Below are 16,347 nucleotides of genomic sequence, written 5' to 3' on the forward strand. Positions count from 1 at the left end.
TGGACATGGGATATTTCTCAGGCTCTGTCTCTTCTGGTTTTCCTCTAGCCAAGTCTCAAATCTCCCCACTACCCAGCATCCAGAACTGTTTTTCTTTTCTATGCCTCATTCAGAAGAGTGTTCTTTGTTCATTTTTTCCATTGCTGCCTTCAAAAGTTACCTGTGTGAATAAACAGAGGCAAAGAAGGATGGAAATTCAGATACTACCCTGCAGGTGAGGGAGATTTTGTTTAGATGAGTGAGCCACTTGAAATTCCGCTGCTTAGGTGAGGTAACAAGCCCTCCAGACAGCTCTCCCAGATCCCTGGGTCAATAAGCACATGTTAAGGTGAACTATAGCTATGCCTCAGCTAACGCAAACCTTCCATGAGTGAGGAGACCATATACATGCTTCCCGTATTGGTGGGTTGGTAGATGTTCCTAGTTCATTTTCAAACAGATAAAGAAGAGCTTTAAAATTAATTTTAATAAAGGGAGAAATAACCTCTAATGGCAAATTCTAAGAAGACATTATGTCTGTGATGCATACATCAGAAGATGCCCACACTGATTTTCTTAAATTGATTGTCTTCCAAGTTAGAGTTAAAGTATTCTAAAGTGCCAAGATGAAGATAGTTAAACTATGAAGTTTTGAGAAGGTGAGTATATATAATGGAACTAATCATTTGGAATCAGAAGACAAAAATAAACAATCACTTGATAACACTTTTTTTAGATAAATTATGAGAAGCAAGTGTTAGAAAGGAAGCTCTCAAAGCAGTGTCCACATTAGCAGAATCAGCCTCACCTGGGACATGGTTGGAAATGCACATTCTCAGGTCCCACCCCAGGTAGACTTGCTAAATCAAACACTTCGGAGTGGGGCCCAGAAATCTACATTTCAACAAGCCCTCCCAGAGATGCAGATGCAAAACCTCTGCTAGAATATGGCTAACATGACACCGTTTACTCTTCCAGCTCTGTGAGCAATCTCACAGAGATGTGACAATTGTATAAAAAGAATATAATTTTTACTTCTTTGGAGAATCGAACCTGTAGCCTTCAAATGGTTTCTTAAAGAGACTGGCCATTGAGAAATCTGCATTTTATTATTAAACCTTAGTGATAACAGGTTTTCAGCAAATAAATTAAATTTGGCTAAAACCTGGCTGGAGAAAATAGCTGCAGGAGATTCCATTGCTGATCATGCCCCCGTGGAAAACCTGGAATCAGTGCTGAGTTTTTTTTCCCTGAAGCAATTGGTAACAACTTTGTCCCTAAATTGGCTACTCAAGCTGTTCTCCAGGAACAGTTAATATGTTCCCAGAGGATAACATCAACCTTCATTTAGAGCCCCACCTTGGGAGATGCAAAGCCACAGGTCTCTGTTGAATACACAGGTCACCTGGAGAAAGAGTACAGTTGAACTCCGGAGAAAAACTGAAAAGTTTACTCTCCTGTGTCTCTTGATTTCCAGAAAAGAGTGAGACTAGTATGTTCCATGTCCCCAATTTCCAAAGCTTATTTACGTTTCAAAATGCTTCACAGACCCAGCTGTATGTGTTGCATAAAACCTGTTGAGTTTATTACTGATGACAGGCCTAGCTCTAGTTAAAAAGCATGCAACACGAAATTAAATTATCTCCTCGATAATGACAGGATTGCAATCAGAAAATGAAATTTGTTTTCTCATCTGGTTATACCCAAAAGGCTACATTCAGTGATGAACAAATCACTCCCTTTTGCACAAGTGGAAATCGTATAGAATATTTCTGTGAGTGTGTTTAGGGAGTGCTTTGACATAGGAGAATCATAGAACAGCAGGAAAGTGAATGTGAAAGTTAGTCTTCTGAGTAAAGTGAGAGTGAAGGGAAGGTATACTTGAAACAGTGAGGATATTTCAAGGTAATTGAAATGCAAAAGTGAAACCTTTTCTGTGACTTAATTATGATAGAAGACAAAATAAAGAGAATCTTAGAAATCTTGAATATTCACATTCAGTTTAATTAAATAATAAAATATTTTCCAGAAACCTATAAATAACATAGAAATCGCATTTGCTTTCCTTGTCTCTGTCTTTCTCTCTATATATACCTGTATCTGTTTCTTTCTGTGTCTCTGTCTCTGTCTCTGTCTCTGTCTCTGTCTCTCTCTCTCTCTCTCTCCACACACACACACACACACACACACACACACACACACTTACATTTAAGATAGACAGATAGAGATAGATATAGATAACAGGTAGTTTTGCTCTGAGTGGGGTATTTACAATGTGGTACACGTGATTTTGACTGTTTTTGACATTCTTATTCTGAAAAAGGATATAATTTGGAAATAAATTACGTTTATGCATCCGTACAAACTCTTCAAATAGGCAATTGGAATGAAAGTATGCCCAGTGGAGACCAAAAATCATAAAACTCCATGTAATGTGAAAGGTGGAGAAGCATTTTAGAATGCATATTAAAACACAATAAACATAAGGATAGATTCTATCACAGAATCTCTCCTTAGAATAAAATGCCTGAATTCCCATCCCAGGATGTGATTTCAAGGCAATGAGATAAAATGCCTGGAAAGAGAGAATAATGACGACTTTAGATACTGAGGCAATTCCCAGGATGAGTTCAGGGTGACACACTGCACCTGGACCTTAAGCAAATGAGCAATGGTCGGTTGAGCTCAGGGGATTTCTGGGGTGGACTAGCCCTGGCTCAGGGTAAGAAGAAGCTTGACATACCCTCTCTCCAAGCCATATATCTATCAATCTATGAATAGCAAAAGTGCACTCAGTGGGATTTAGCACTTTCCCCAAAGCATTAGAGACAGAGCTCCATCGATCATCTGTGGATTCTCTCAGTTCCCATGTCTTGTCTTGAGTTTTTTGTTGGTTTGGGATTTCTTTCCTGCTTTGTCTAATAATTCCACCAGATTCTTATATTCTGGATTAATGGGATCACCCCGGACTCTCTCTGCACCCCTCTTTGTCCCTATTGATTGATACCTGTAACCTCTTGCTGTCTGATTTTTCCACCAATCCCTTAGTGCACATTCACATCACCCTTTTGAATCTACTTTTTTTTCTCCAAGGTTACCTGTGACCTCAGGAAATGCAGTCAGATCCCGTTACCTCCTTTTAGTCCATCATAACATTACAGTATTTGACTCTGTTCACCTGCATCTCAGTTTCAAGGTATGACTCTGCAGCTTTGAGTCTGTTTGCCTTCTTCATTGATTTCTGTTTCTCCAACACTTTTTATAAGTCAGCATTTACTGAAGCTATGCCTGAGCTCAGCCTGTGTCTCCAAACTCTGCTTTCTATGGGCTCCTAATCATCCCTATAGCTTCCACCGAGTTCTCTGCTGCCAAGTCCCTGATTTGTGTTTCTCCACTCTCATTTCTAAATGCCGAACACCTATACTTGGAACTTAGCATTTCTTAAAAGTAAATTAATGATTACCTACTCTATTATTGCAGTCCTGATTGTTTATCTGTGTTCTCTAATTTAATAATAAAACCATGGAATACTATACAGCCATAAAAATAATAAAATTATGTCCTTTGATGCAACAAGGATACAGCTGGAGGCCATTGTCCTAAGTGAACTAATGCAGAAACTGAAAACCAAATACCACAAGTTTTCACTTATAAACAGAAGCTAAACATGAGGTACTCATGGACATAAAGATGGGAACAATAGATCCTGGGGACTCTTAGAAGTGGAAGAGATGGAGGCGCAAGGGTTGCAAAACTACCTACTGGAGCCACTGCTTACTATCTAGCTGGTGGGTTTAATCATACATCAACCTCAGCATGATACAATATAGTCATTTAACGAACCTGAATTTAAAATAAAAGTTGAAAAACGTAAAAAAAAAAAATAGTGCTCTCTTCGGCAGCATGTGTACTAAAATTTGAATGAAAAAAAATAATTAAAAAACAGACCAGGTGCAGTGGTTTACATCTGTAATCCCAGCGCTTTGGGAGGTCAAGGTGGGTGGACCACCTGAGGTCAGGAGTTTGGGACCATCCTGGCCAACATGGCTTAACCCCGTCTCTCCTAAAAATACAAAAAGTAGCCAGACGTGGTGGCATGTGCTTGCAATCCCAGCTACTCGGAAGGATGAGGCAGGAGAATAGACTGAACCTGGGAGGTGAAGTTTGCAGTAAGCCAAGATTGTGGTGCCACAGCACTTCAGCCTGGGCAATAAGAGTGAAACTTGGTCTCAAGAAAAAACAAAAACAATGACCTTCCTCGCCTGCAGACTCAACATTTCACTTTGTTTTATCATGTTCTCCTTCCCGTCCACCCACTCACCAATACAATTGGTTGTCAAAATCTGTTATTTATGGCTTTCAAACTTCTCTTCTGAATTCTTCTCTCCATTTTTCCATGCATTCACCAAGCACTTGCCCACCCTGTTGTATTTTCATCTCCCTGATTTTTCCCTAACTTCTCACTTCTTCCACCTCATTGTTTTCTTTAAACCACAATCAGCCCAGTCCTATTAAATATCTCTGAAATTAACTGCATTTTTCTTACTATTAGTTGCATTTTTCAGTCAACATTTGAATTGTTATCTTCTTTTGGGACCAGGCCATACATCTGTCTCACTTATCTGACACCTTTTTGAAGTCTGAGACGATTTTTTGTTCGTCCAGAAGCTTCTGCACATTCAGCACCCTGTCACCTGCCAAAAGAGTTGCAATGCATCCAAAATCAGGTTGCCTGTTTGTTTGGTAAGGGTATTTTTCAATGTGCTCCAGGCTGAACATCATATATATTATCTCATTCAGCTCACAACAGTTCTGTAAAGTATTTATTATGCCTCCATTATATATGAGAAAAAGGAAGATCAGAGTGATTATGCAATTTTACTTAACTAGTTAGTGAAAGAACTAAATCTTTTTTGTGTGACTTGGAAACCATGAGTTTTCTCCCAGGACACCACACTACCTCTCAATAAGGATATGTCAATAATTAATGCTGGATAGCTCTCTCCAGTTCTATCACCAATGGGATCAAAATGCATGACCCTATTCTTCATCTTTTTTCTCCTATGACCAAAGAAGTCTATCCACGGAATATCTAGGACACACCATGGGAAAAAAAAAAGGATCGAATAAAAATTCTTTTTGTGTAATGTTGGGAGGTTGATTCACAGTCCCCAAAGATGTTCAAATCCTAATCCCAGAAGCTGTGAAAATGTCACTGTACCTGGAAAAAAGGAAATGATTAAGGATCTTAAAATGGGGAGATCATCCTGGGCTAGCCAGGTAGGTCCTTATAAGAGAGAGGCAGGAGGGTCAGAGTTAGAGACAGAGACACGAGGATAGAAAGAGATGTCAGAGTGATGTGGGGCCATGAGCCAAGGAATTCAGGTAGGCTATGGGAGATGGGATAGGTGAGGCAGGAGACTTTCTTTTAGAGCTTTCAGAACAAATGCAGCCCTGCTGACCTATTTTGGACTTCTGACCTCTAGAACTGTGAGAAAACTGTAATGGTTAATATTGAGTGTTAATTTGATTGGATCGAAGGATGCAAAGTGTTCTTCCTGGTGTGTTTGTGAGGCTGTTGCCAAAGGACAGTAACATTTGAGTCAGTGGACTGAGAAAGGCAGACCCACCCTGAATCTGGGTGGGCACCATCTAATCAGCTGCCTGCGTGGCCAGAATAAATGCAGGCAGAAGAACATGGAAAGACAGACTGGTTTAGTCTTCTGGCCTCCATCTTTTTCCCATGCTGGATGCTTCCTGTCATTGAGCTTTAGACTCCAAGTTCTTCAGTTTTGTGACTTGAACAAAACTGCTTCTCAGCTTGCAGACGGTCCATTGTGGGACCTCACCATGTGATCATGTGAGTCAATACTCCTTAGTAAACTCCCCTTTATGTATGCATCTATCCTACCAGTTCTGTCCCTTTAGAGAACCCTAATACATCGAAATACATTTATGTTGTTTTAAGCCACTGGATTTGTGGTAACTTGTTGTGGTAACTGGTTTTTAACTGTGTTTTAAGCCACTGGATTTGTGGTAATTTGTTGCCATCGAGATTAAACAAAATTATGAAGGATGAGAAATTAATGAGCACAGATAAAAGACCCTTCCATGCAGGAGCAGGGAACATGGAAAAGTACTACCCTTTATATATATATATATATATATATATATATATATATATATTAACCAATTCTTCCCTTGCATGCAAGAAAGAATCATACAGGCCTGGTCTGAAAAAAGGGAATGGATGCATTGGGTCCCCCAACTTAATTGGGGTAAGGGATAAATTTCAGGATTCCCAGTGAAGTTTGAATTTGTGATGAACAACAAGTGATTTTTTAAAGTGTGTGTATACCCAATATTCTGCAGAGCCTTACCTCATTTGTATATGTGACACAGGAGTTAAGAAGAAATCACTTAGGTAGATAATAATGTTATGGGAGTCCTCAGTAAGGCTTTCCTTTTTAATGAAAACCAGCCCCAAATCTTTTTCTAAGAAAGAGCAGCCTGTAAAGTTGAGCTGCAGACATAGACAAGCAAGCTGGGAACTTAGACAAGCGAATGCTCGCAGGAAGTAAAGACTAGACATGTTCAAAATGGCGGCTCCATCTTCGGCTCTCTGACAGCCACGTGTACTGTAAGGAGCAGGCAAGGTGGCAGTGATCAACTGGAAAGCCCATTTGCATAATATTAAGGTGGGGCAACCAGCCTTTCCCCCAACCCACACTATGTAAACGTCATACCTGATCCAACCAATCTGTGAGCCCTATGTAAATCAGACCCTGCCTCCTCAAACCCGTCTATAAAATCTGGTGCATTTGCTGCCAGCTGGTCCTTTTTGCTTGGAGACCACTTTCTCTATAGAGAGAACTGTTTCTCTTTCTCTTCCCTTCTGCTTGTTAAACCTCCACTCCTAAACTCCTCATGTGGGTCCGTGGTCTAAATTTTCCTGGCATGCAGTGACGCATCTCAGGGTATATACCCCAGGAAAACTAGCCACTTCATATAGACATCATTATTTTAAGAAATAGACTGCAGAGTCCCTAGTGGAGATAGATGAAGACATGGCTAAAATGTTTAGTGCATGTATTCCTCATGGCAAGCAATTTTGAAGTGCGGCTTAGAGAGCCATGGTTCTTGGGCTGAAACTGGACCTGACTATTGATTTATGTATGAGAATTATTCCCAAAACAGAGTTAGATTGCATTTATAAACTCATCGCCTCTTCCTTCAACCAAATTATTGATTTTCAAAAATTAAGTGGGCTTCTTATTTCTGTGACTCTTCACCTCCTAAATTGTGTATGCATTTTTAAGCAAAATGAGGATATTTTATCTCCTCTTCTAATGCAAATATGTATTGGATACGATTTTTTAAAAGTAGCTGCCTCCAGAAGACAGCACAGTAAGTTATCAGCAGTCACAATTACCCACTCAAAAGTGATGGGATGTAGAAGTCAGGCACCAGGACATGCCTTCATACCAAGAAGAGTGGTTCGTCGTAGAAAAAAAGTCTGGTAGTGAAACACTTTACATACAATTCACAGATAAAGATTATAGGTTTTAAAATGACAAGTCCAGAAAGTTGTGCCACCTATTTTCTTTGACAAGTGATTCTGATAAGGTTTCCCTGACAAGTTAACACCTCTAGGTATTTGGAGCTCATTTTGTCACATGATTTTTTTTTTTTAATACCGAATGAGTATAAGTTTATCTAATGCAAGTTTAGCATTTATGCAAGTTTAGAATTTTTAATTGGGTTCAATATCTGCTTTTGCTGCCAAACTTCGGAACAGTAATAACAGGTAGCAACGAGATGTTCAAGATGTTATCCAAATAACTGAGAACTGGCAGTAGGGGAAAAAAGAAGCGTTTGGTGTATACACACACAGACACACACACACACACATATACACATGCATACAGATATATACACACATACACATGTACATACACACTAACATACAACATACTGTTAACCTAAAATCATCAAAAGGATCAGAATCCAGTATAAAACAGTTTATTCAGGTGCAAATCTAAGAGCAGCCATTCAGCTAACACAGACTCTAAAGGAATGAGATCATTGTTTCTAAATGGGAAAGCTAATGTTTTGCTTATATGGGGAGAAAACAAAACAAAACAAAAATTGAACAGAATTACAATACGTTTTGTACAAGGCTGGTTTATGAGTTTCAGAAATTTGATTAATTATAGCTGTTTTCTTTTTTCCAATTTAAAAAAGTATATTTAATATTTCATCTTAGACAATGTGATAATTGTGAGGTCTTTGTGTATGAGGAGTAAGAGAGAAGCTAATCCATAATGATAATCAACTGTGCAGTGGAAAAAGATCTTCTCTGGTGCCCTTTAGTCTTTCACAACATTTTACAAAACAATGTAGGTAAAGCAAAGGCTATTCTATAATCAGTGGAACAAAAGTTGCAACTTCCTAGGTTATAGCTGCCTGTCAGGTGACTCAGGTCTCATAATCACATTCCTTTAAGTCTAAAATTAAAGTTCCAACAGCTTTGATTTTGAATTACTTATTTTTACAATACTTATACTAAAGGGTTTTTTGTTGTTTATCTAAAATTTGAATAAAACTGGCTGCCCTGTATTATTTGCTAGTTCTGACAACTCCAAATGGAAAGTTCCGAGGTCGGGCATACTTTAGGGGAAATATCATTGAGCAACATCTTTGTGAACCAAGTACTTGGTTTTTCTCCTTGCACTGCCCTGCCTGTTGTTGTCTCACTCATCTTAAAGCTGACTCCTTTGATGGCCCAAGATCACTTCCCAGTTCACTGCTTTTTGATTCATGTCCAGAAAAGATGCATGAGTTCACTTAGCCCAACATTCCTGGCCAATCACAGAGCTTAGGGGGAGATAATGTTATGATACAATTAATCCAGGTTGCCTATGCTCAGCCTGGAAATCCAGAGCCATGGTGATCTTCTTCAGAACCATGCAGAAACCAGAATGTTTAGGAAAGCAGGAGAAGGCATGAGCAAATGCACCTACACTATACCCAAAACCTTGAGAGTGGGAAGATCTTCGGCATGGACGAAGTCTCACCTTAGGGCTGTTTGCAAAGCTTGGGGGAGTGTACTTTTGAGTGTGGATACTATCTCTGGTTTCCTATATACTTGGATTTCAATAACTGTTATGACTAGAACACATTTGTTTATTATTTTATCATTTGATGCTGGGAATTTTGTGTTTATTCTATGTATTAAGGAGAGAGTCAAAGGGTTAAGAGTCAAAGGGTTAAATTAAGGTTTCCTCTAGTGCAGGGGTTGGCAGATGTTTGGAGGAAAGAGCCAGATAATGTGTTCAGCTTTGTGAATCCCACAGTCTCTGCTGCAACTACTCAACCTTGCGGTCCTATGGAGAAGGCAGCTACAGGCAATCTGAAAATGAATGAATATGGTAGTGTTCCGTTTATGCACACTGAAATTTGGATGTAATATAATTGTTATCAACATGAAACATGAGCCTCCTTTTGATTCTTTTCCCAATCGTTTGAAAAACGTGAAAATGTATTCTTAGCCAGTGGGTCCTAAAGGAACAGATGGCCAGACAGATTTGGCCCACTAGCCATTGTTTAATGGCTCTTCCTCCATGGTGATAGACCCCTTATCTTGGCCACACATCCGAATCACCATCCCAGGTGAATCTAATCATACTCCTTGTGGCTGAGATTTCTGAATCACTAGTTCTAGGGTTACTATTGTTGTAGACAACTTAATTCATCCAGGTGGTAAAAGGATTGAGTTCAGGGCAGAAGATCTACTCAAGCATCACTGGGTGTCTCTCTTGACCTTCAGCTGCATCACTTATGCTGCAAATCTGGAGAAATAGCCCTGGGCTGCAAAAGGTGAAGAACTTCAAGATTTATAAAAGGCTTTTTAGGATAAGGAGAGTGTGAATGGCGAATGCACACAAATGAGGAGTCCAGTGATAGTCACATTCCTGATACACTCTGAACATTGGTCTGATTGATAGTCTCCCAACAAACATTTTCATAGAATATGCATTGCTATCTGATGGCCTGAAATGATCTTTTAAAAGTCAGGGTTTCAAACTTGATAGTCCTGAGTTACTTAAGGCACCACATAACAGCAAATTGTTAATCACCAGTAGAAATAATTTCTTCAAGGGAAAAAAAATCATATATTGAAGACTCCATTAAAACAGAATTATTTCTAATCCAAGAATAAAAGTGGTAGTTTATAGGAATATTGAGTTATAACAAATTTTGGCTTCTACATATATTGATGCCTCTCAAATGGAAACATTTCAAATACCTAGATGTGTGTATGTGTGCATGTGTTTTGTCCAACGTTAGCAAGTGATTTGGTCTGAGTGTTCTATAAAATTACAATAAAATATCATGACAAGTCTATCGTTTCATCTGACAAATTTGCAATATTTAATGGAATTGGCATAAAAGCTTCCATTAATTGAAAATGTGTTTGAAGAGTACAAGGAAAAGGAGAGTTACACTTTTGAGAGACTTACACTTTTGAGACAAACATTTCTCATCTCATAAATGGGAAATAATTAGGGTTTTTGATTTTTGTTAGGCAAATTTACACTAATTATATTTTTATTTTAAAAATAAATGTTGAGTTGGCACATTGCATTTATTTTCATGGAACTTCTACAAAACCTTATATATCTATATATAGATATATATATTTTTTAAAATGGAGATTCTCTCTGTCACCCAGGCTGGAGTACAGTGCTATAATCTCAGCTCACTGCAACCTCCACCTCCTGGGTTCAAGGGAGTCTCCTGCTTCTGACTCCTGAGTAGCTGGAATTACAAGCACCTACCACGATGCCTAGCTAATTTTTTGTATTTTCGGTAGAGATGGGGTTTCACCATGTTGGCCAGGCTGGTCTCAAATTCCTGACCTCAAGTGATCCAGCGCCTTGGCCTCCCAAAGTGCTGGGATTACAGGTGTGAGCCACTGCACCTGGTCAAAACCCTTTCAATTTCAGTGATTCCATCTTTCAGACATATGCATGTGTGTGCCTGTGTGAAGTCTGTATGACAGTATATATGTCTGCATCTATGTACATGTTATATGGATATTCATGGGTACAGGGTGGGGGATGAGGGATGGGATTTCTTTTTAAAAGATTAGTCATATGGCTTATACAACCACATTATGATCTGTGCTTATCCTTCTAATAAATAATACCTTCAAATGTGCATGAGAATAACAACAAGATCTCTATAAAATCATAGTCAGAATTTATCATTTTGCAAATTTAAGGAACAAGTTTCAAAGATAATAATTTGAGGATTTTAAATGGTTTAAAGATTTCACACCCCAGTGATTTCTCTTTTATTGGCACAAATAATGTAAGTTTTCTCACTATAAAAACGTAAAAATGTTAAAAGTGTATGTAATGTCTATAACTGTTACCTTTGTGTAGCAATTTGACGGGGACATAGAGTGCTCAGATATTTGATTAAACATTATTCTGGGTATGTCCCTGAGGGTGTTTCTGGCTGAAATTAGCATTTGAATTGGTACATTGGGTAAAGCATATTATCTTCCCTACTGTGGGTGCACATCATCTAACCCATGAAAGACCTGAATACAATAAAAGACTAAGTAAGATAGAATTATTCCTCTCTGCCTGACTGTCTTAGAGCTAAGGCACTGGTCTTATGCCTTCAGACTTGATCTTGAACTGAAAATAACATCATTGACTCTACGGATCCTTAGGCCTTTGGATTCACATTGGAACTTGCACCAGAGTCTCTAGCCAAAAGACTGGAATTCACACCATTGGCTCTCTTGAGTCTCACGCCTTCAAGTTGGAACTTATACCATCAGCTTTCCTGAGTCTCAGGCCTTCAGACTCAGACTGAAACTCACACCCTTGGCTCTTCTGGGTCTCAGGCCTTCAGACTCAGACTAGAACTCACACCCTCAGGTCTCCTGGGTCTCGGGCCTTCAGACTCAGACTGAAACTCACATCCTTGGCTCTCCTGTGTCTTGGGCCTTCAGACTCAGACTGGAACTCACACCCTCAGCTCTTCTGGGCCTCAGGCCTGCAGACTCAGCCCGGAACTCAGACCAACAGCTATCCTAGGTCTCAGGCCTTCAGACTTAGACTGGAACACACACCCTTGGCTCTCCTGGGTTTTAGGCCTTCAGACCAGGACTCACACCACAGGCTTCCCTGGCTTTCGACGTTTCCCACTGCAGATCTTGGGACTTCATGGCCTCCACAATCATATGAACCAATTATTTATATATTCTCTCACTGGCCATTAAATCAAGAATGGTAATGACATAATGTACCATTTCTAAGAAAATACGTGTTTGCTTATAAAGATGTTTTGTTATTGCTTGTTAGTAACACCTCTAATTCAAATGAGAGTAAATCTGACTTTTAAGAATGACAAGGCTGTTAATTCAATTCATGTTCAAAGCATTGTTCTACGACTTGTACTAAAATATAGATGTGAAGAAGGCAGAATTCAGACCCTAGAACATTTAGGACCATTCGGGAGGGAGATGCGTGCACAATGGGCCATACTACCAAGACTAAAGTGCACCCAAACCATCCCACTTCCCAGTTGCTAACCCCAAACCAGCTTCTGTATAATATGTTCTGAACCTGAAACCCAAACAAGGTCCCATTGGTTGGAAATGCCTCTATTATGTTTGTCTCTGTTTAATTCTATTCCTTTCTCATTCCTCTGAAATAGAAGAAAGATAAGTGGTACAAGATCACCCCTAAGTAGTTCTCAACTTGGGGGTGATCTTGTACCACTTCTCCAGGAGATGCTTAGCAATGTCTGGAGACAATATTTTTGGTTGTCACAATTGAGGAGAAAAGGAACTACTGGGTAAACTCCAGGGGTGGTGCTAAACATCCAACAATGCTCAGAACAGAGCTCCAAAACCAAAAATTGTCTGGCCTCAAGTTTCAATAGTGTTGATCTTGAGAAACTCTGCCACACTTCAGTTTTGACAATTCTGACAGTGGAGGAAGCAACACAACAGAATTAATGAAAACCTTAACTAATATAATGCTTGTAATAAATCTAATATGAATTGGAGATTTATCACATCTTGCACATATTAATTCATTTTTTTAAATTTTGTCCTTTTAAGTTCGTTTTGTTTGAGTAAACTTTTAAAGAGCTTCAATTCTATGATAGGGCCTGGGGATACAAAGCTAAGTAAAATGCTCATGTAACACTTGAAGTTCAGCAGAGAAAATAGATGTGTAACCACATGCATTAGTCAGGGTACTCCAGAGAAACAGAGCCAATAAAGGATAGATAGATAGATAGATAGATAGATAGATACAGCAATAGGTATAGATAGTATATTATTCTGTTTTCACACTGCTGTAAAGATACTACCTGAGACTGGGTAATTTATAAAAAAAAGAGGTGTAATTGGCTCACAGTTCTGCATGGCTAAGGAGGCCTCAGGAAACTTAAAATCATGGCGAAGGCAAAGGTAAAGCAAGGCATGTCTTACTTGGTGGCAGGAGAAAGAGAGCAAGCCAAGGGGAAGTGCCCACTTTAAAACCATCAGCTTTCATGAGAACTCATCCACAATCACAAGGACAGCATGAGGTAAAGTGCCCTCATAATCTAATCGCCTCCCACCAGGATCCTCCCACAAAATTTGGGGATTACAATTCAAGATGGGATTTGGGTGGAAACATGGAGCCAAACCATATTAGATAGATATAAAGACATAGATATAGAAATAGGTCTAAATAGATAGATATAGAGACATAGATAGACATAGAGATATAGCTACAGATAGCTATAGATGGATGGATAGATCTATATAGGTAGGTAGATGAATAAATGATAGATTTATGATAAATTGGCTTATTCATTTATGAAGGCTAAGAATTCCCATGACGTGCCATCTGCAAGTTGGAGACCCAGGAAAGCTGGTCTTGTAATTCAGCCTGAGTTTGAAGGTCTGAGAACCAGGGGAGTCAATACCAGTCCAAGAGTAAGAGAAGGTGAGATGGGATGTCTCACCTCAAGCAGTAAGTCAGAAAAAAAGGGATGATTCCCATTTCCTCCTTTTTTTGTTCTATTCAGGCTCTCAGTGGATTGAATAATGCCCACCCACATTGCTGAGGGTAGATCTTCATTACTCAGTTGACCAATTCAAATGTTAATTTCATCCAGAAACAATGGATGCTAATTTCATCCTTTCACCACAATTATAAGTTTCTTGAGGCTTCCCCAACCATTCACAACTGTGAGTCAATTAAATCTCTTTCTTTTGTAAATTACCCAGTCTCAGGTAGTATTTTTATGGCAGTGTGAAAATGGACTAATACACTCTCTATTACTATCTCCTATATCTATTTAAATCTATCTATCTCTACATCTACCTATCTCTACATCTATCTATCTGTCTATCTACTTATCTATCTCCCTATCTATTTATCTATCTCTTATTGGCTCTGTTTCTCTGGAGTATCCTGACTAATATACCCTCACAGAAACACCCAGAATTAATGTTCAACCTGGGCAACCCATAGCTCAGTTACCTCAATGCAATTCAAAACAAACCATCCTATCATACACACTACAATACTGTACAATTTAATCATGGGCAACCCCAGTCTCTAGGAAGCTAGGACAAGGATTTACTTCTCCCAGTACCTTCACTGAGGTGGTGCATTGGGTGTGGGCCTTGAGGGATCAGAGACTATCAGATGGAAAAGGAAAAGAGATGGAGCCAGGATGACAAACAACAGCCCATGTATCAGGAAAAGGTGAGTATGTTCTGAGACATGAAAAAGCTAGTGTGGTTAAAGCCAAGTTGGAAATCAATTTCAATAGGATGTTGAGCTACAGACAGGGAATGTGATCATGATTGTTGATGTGATTGGCAATTTGGGAAATTCACATACCAACTAAAGACAACACTTTCAAGAAGTTTGTCTGTGACAATAAGACAAGTGTCATCAAAACCACAGTGAGATATCATCTCACCCCAGTTAAAATGTCTATTATCAAAAAGAGAAAAAATAACAGATCCTGGAAAGGATGTGGAAAAAGGGAACTCATACTCTCTTGGTGGGAATGTAAAATAGTGCAGCCACTATGGAGAACCATATGGAGGTTCCTCAAAAAGCTATAATTAGGACTACATTGGGATGTAGCAATCCCAATGCTAGGTATTTATCCTAAGGAGAGGAAATCAGTATATTAAAGGAATATCTGTATTGCCATGATTTTTGCAGCAGGGTTCACAGTAGACAATGTGTAAAATCACCCTAAATGTCCGTCAATGAATGAATGGATAAAGAAAATGTGATATATATACATAATGAGATATTATTTTTCCATTAAAAAAATGAAATCCTGTCATTTGCAGCAACATGCAGGGACCTGGAAGTCATTATGTTAAGGGAAATAAGCTAGGCATAGAAAGACAAATATCACATATTTGCAATCGCATATGAGAGGTGAGGAAGTGGATCTCATGGAGGTGGAGAATAGAATTATAGATACCAGAGGCTGGGAAAAGTAGTGGGGAGGAGGGAATAAAGAGAAGTTGGTTAATGGGTACAAAAGTACAGTTAGATAGAAAGAATAAGGTCTAGTATTTGATACCAAAGAGGGAGAATATAATTAACAAAAATTTATTGTATATTTTTAAATTGCTAGAAGAGAAGGATTGAAATGTTCCCAACACAAAAAATAAGATAAGCATTTAAAGTGATAGATATACCAATCACTCTGATTTGATCATTACATATTGTATACAGGTATCAAAATCTCACATTTATCCCCCAAATACATATAACTACCATATATCAATAAAAATATATTTTAAAAACACAAGTATCAACATAAATGTTTTTCCTCTATTTTGTAATAATAGAGGGAAAATAGAGTTGGCTTTTCGAGTTGGCCTCTTTCAATCTTTGGATTGCTTGCAAATATTTTCATCAGTCGTCACAATAAGTGAGTCAAGTGTGGTTATGCTTTTCTGAAGCTGCATGTTGAATTTTAGACACCTGTTGGGTTGGAAGAGGTGGAGATGAGTTGAATCAATAAGCAGAGATCTCAGCAAAGGGGCAGCTGAGACAGTTGCTTTTGGCTCTGCAACATCTGTTCTTGTCTGCAAGATCAGGCTCTCCGCTATGACTTCAGTCTTGGTTTTGCCTCTGAATGAAAGATCTCTGGCATTCCTAGGAGATTGTTCAGTTCCTCTCATGGATTTCTCAAATTGAGCCTCTCTTCTTCACCCTTACCACTTCTGACTTTGAACAGTTTTCCTTTGCCTCATTGAGAGAGTTTTGCAACTGAGATGGCCCTCCATCAGTCTCTCTCTCTTTGTCT

This window comes from Cebus imitator, unplaced genomic scaffold, assembly GCF_001604975.1.
Source record: "Cebus imitator isolate Cc_AM_T3 unplaced genomic scaffold, Cebus_imitator-1.0 Scaffold455, whole genome shotgun sequence".
In the NCBI taxonomy this organism is placed as follows: Eukaryota; Metazoa; Chordata; class Mammalia; order Primates; family Cebidae; genus Cebus; species Cebus imitator.